At 45.5% G+C, this 4,303-nt stretch overlaps 1 pseudogene; it reads left to right on the top strand.

The window, feature by feature from the left end:
• The first annotated feature begins 513 nt into the window (after positions 1-513).
• On the top strand, positions 514-4,095 carry LOC125518258 (annotated as a pseudogene).
• Positions 4,096-4,303: the final 208 nt, after the last annotated feature.

Genomic DNA, 4,303 nt, shown 5'->3' on the forward strand with positions numbered 1-4,303 from the left:
CGGCCATTCTCTTATCTGACATATCCTTACAGGCAGTCACAAGAGCACTAGGAGAAGCCCTGTTCCGATCTGCGGGAGGCTTATGCTTCTTTAAGGGGTTCACCTCCTCAAAGTCATCATCTAATTTGCGCTTCCTTGGCATCTTGACCAGACACACAAGAATAACAAGAGAAAAAGTGAGCATAAAGAATGCATAGCTGTTGAATTAATAGTCACACACCTATTCTTATGATACATTGGTAACTTGTGAACATACAACAAGATAACTCATCTACAACAGAGAAGGACGAAAAAAAGGGGACATGTCTGCTTCTACTAGATATTGAATACCTGATTTTTTTTCTTACGATACACCGATAAAATGTATGTATCAGGCAAGATAACTTATGCAAAATAGGGATGGCATCAACTTACACACAAACGCATATATTGGACATCACATCACTAACTATTAAAAAATCAGTGACATGATAAAATTTACAGGTGACTCCTGATAAATTATTCACACCACCGATGGTAATATTCACAATTAAAGTTCAGGTAAGTTAAATGATGGCACATCCATCAGTTAGAAACACAAAAATGCATCATGAAAAGAGACACCACTGATAGTGCTAGAACAAACAATCCATCATGACAACCTAAACACAAAACGAGATGAACTGCATATAAAACACAAAAACAGTATAGGATTATCACCAGCAACCTAATTATACAGGTGGTAATTCAATTCCTTCACTGCAACCATAAGAGCATGATAAAACTGAGCCCAACATAGATACAGAGTGAGGAGAGTCGTTGTAAAATCCCCGCACCAAACCCTACCGGCGACCAAAATAACGGCAGAAATCATCATAGGATAACGCCGTCGAATCATGAACGGAAACATAATGGTTATGCATCTAGAGAAAACACTAGAAATCAGAATCGAGCCGTGTAACAGGGGGGGGGGGGGTCAGTTCAAAAACTTACGGCAACTACTCATGAAATTGAAAACGACAAATTAAGCACTAAAACGATGTGCATGCGAAACAGAGGCTAACAAATAGCAAATGCACCACGAATTGAACGTATTGGGCGCATTCCTCATCTGTTCTAACCTGCGACCAATCTGACGAACATTCCGCCACTAACGGCGTCGAGAAACAAAGCATGAACTAGTGGGGCGGATGCGAGGGGGATTGAGCGATACTCACCGGTGGAACAGAAAACTGCCGCCGAGAATCGGCCGGAGAAGGCGCCACCGCTCGCCGTCGACGGAGAGAGAGCGGGGGCGAAGCGGCCGAGAAACACAGAGCGGAGCAGCGCGCGGTTACCAAATGAATCAAGGGAGTGGGGGGGAGGAGTTAAGTCCGCATCGGGGAGGGGGGGGAACGGTTCGAGCGAGCGGACGTGCAGCGGTGGCCAACAAAGCAGCGAGAGAAAAACAGAAACGGCTTGCTGGAATGAGTAACGCGCGTTGGATTTAAATTGACGGCATCCAAGTGGTGTGGCGTTTTTGCAATCTATCACAGGTGTGCCAAATACATTTTTCGATTTTTGTTACCTGTGCCAGGGAGGTGTGACGGTCTGCGTATATATTAGTGGACAATATATAAGTGCATTTTTTGGACAAAAAAAAGGTGATCTCTCATGATCAGCTGGGAGCAGTCGACGTCACCGGAATTAAATGCCGCACCAACAAGCAAGAATCGGTTAAGACATGCCTGTTTCCCGGTTCAATCTGCTCGCGTTTTGTCGACCCTTTTTTCCAGATTGGTCTGAACGCATCACACCAAGTACATACACATATCCAGTATCCGAACTGTCCGTATCGGGCCAGAGCCATCGATGGAGGACCCGGCCGCAAGCTAGCAACAGTTCCGGCAATGAATCGTCTTGAATAATCTTGATCAAACATCCAGATTAACAACAGTATCGGACTAGCGGTGCCATTACATCCCTAGACAAAATGATTAGCAACACAGTGCAATGAACCAATTCTTCGTATTTTCTCTCGTGCTGTGCATATAGTAGTACAAGCACTGTTTGTATTTGCTCAGCAGTGCCACTCGTCCAATGTAGACGGACGTTAGATTGTTTCTAAGTACAATGACGACGTGGACGGTGGACGTTGCCATTGATACGCTAATTTATCACCAGCTGCTGATTAACATCATCGCTTAGCTGACCACAGCCAGCCGAGCTAGTAAACTCTCGAACAGTGGCAAAGCTCGCATCATCCAAGTCCAGTCCATAACTATGTACAGCGCCGTTGAACTGAAAACAATCACATCTTTCCCTCTCAATGTACCACTCCGTCTCCGCAAAAATCTCGAAGTTGCCGCGAGCCATAAGTTGTTGCTTGCTTACGTACGTGGTGTAACCATGGACGGGTTTTTGATGCGCGATCGATCGATCGAGAAAGCGTGACGGCGGCGTCCATCGACCTCCGCCCATGCCGGCGTCCATCAGCTGTCCGCCTCCGGCGCCGCCGCTACAGCCACCCGGCCGGTGCGCCGTAGGAGCACACGCACGCGCCGTAGCTTTCGTCGGACCGCGTCTCCGTGGTACGTGGCCCTACGATGTTAGATTAGATTCCTGATTATCCCGATCCCGGCTCGGCCTGTACACGGATGTGTCCCTTGTTGATGGGCACGCATGAGAGCTAGGAATGTGTCCACATCGAAATTACTGTCTTTCGAGATACTCCCTCCGTCCCATAATATAAGACTTTTTTTGGCACTACACTAGTGTCAAACAACGTCTTACATTATGGGATAGAGGAAGTATTTTTTTAAAGAGCTGACTTATTTGGCAAATGTTGCAGACAGCAAGCAGGAATTTAGCCATGATTTTGATTTACGGAAGCCCCTGGAACGGCATTTGCTTAATGCACAGAATATTGAATGTTTGAGCACTCAAGATGTAGACACTCTGAGTGACCTCCAGAATCGTTCTTGTGCTTTCTTATCCAAACATCAAAGGTGAGGTTGATTCCTGGATGGCTGGATCTATGGTCGAGATTGTTGTTCTTGAGGAATGTCATCCAAAGGCTGCAGTACCTTGTTATCACAGATTAATGTAGCTCAAGCCTCAAGATGACGTTTATTGTTTAGTAACCACAAAATTAGAGTTGTATTAGATCTGATGCATTTTGAATTAGATGACTGTGATGCATTTTGCCGTATTGCTTGTGAATCTCTTGTATTTTCTCCATTCGGGAAAGATGGTGGAAATCTGAATGCTGGACGCATTGCTATACAGTCTCTCTGTGCACCACAGTGTGGATATTTTGGGAAGGCAAGTACTCCCTCCGTCCCGAATTAGTTTCTTAGATTTGTCTAGATAGATATATCCGTGTCTAGACAAATCTTAGACAGGTAATTTGGGACGGAGGTAATATTTGCTTGAAATGATGTATGCTGACTGGTCGAAATGATGCAGCTCACTGAATTTTTTTAGCTTCCTCCCTTTCAAATCATTCTCTGACATAGTAAACTGTTTATGCATTGCAGGACTGGGACATGGTCTCGTTTCTCAGATCACTGAAGGCCATGGTGCGCTCATCTAATGCCGTTGCCATTATAACATTTCCATACACAGTCCTATCAGATTCTTTCTGCAAGAGATGGCAGCACCTAGCAGATACACTGCTGTCAATAAAAGCAATCCCAGGCAAGCCTCATACTTCGAAATATGTTTTCCTGTTTGCCACTTCGACTGCCGATCCTAAAGCCTGATTGTCAATCACCTTGATCATTAGACGAGGACAAGGACTTGGCGAAACTCCTCACAGGGTATCAGGATATGGTTGGTTTTCTGCATGTTCATAAGGTGGCACAGACCAACAGCCAGGTACCCACCAAAGTAAACATAGGCTCATAGCTGCTGTAAACAAAACTTGCGCTCTTCTGTTTTGACGACGCCATTTACATCGATACGCAGGTTCCTGTGATATTAGAGGCCTCCACATTTTCTCTGAAGCTGCGAAAGAGGAGGTCGCTGGTGTTAGAACGGCTGAATCAGGCCCCGGTAGACGGGTCGAGCGGGCCCTCGTCTGGTGGATCAGGCAGTTGCTCCTCGTCGACGCAAGGCTCACAGCTCGATTTCTAATTGGGACTACTGGAGCTTCCCTTGAAGAATAGAGGGTAGCATCCGCTTTTCTTCATCTTATTAGGATACTTGAAACAGGAAGTATAGCTCAGAAAGGCTCCTGGTTGCTACGGAGGGAGTAGCTCAGAAAGGCTCCTGGTTGCTGTGTGTATTTGTTACTAAAAATGCAACTTTTAGAGGTTTTATTTTGGTTTTGCAATGGATCATT

This window comes from Triticum urartu, chromosome 7 (assembly GCF_003073215.2).
Source record: "Triticum urartu cultivar G1812 chromosome 7, Tu2.1, whole genome shotgun sequence".
NCBI lineage: Eukaryota > Viridiplantae > Streptophyta > Magnoliopsida > Poales > Poaceae > Triticum > Triticum urartu.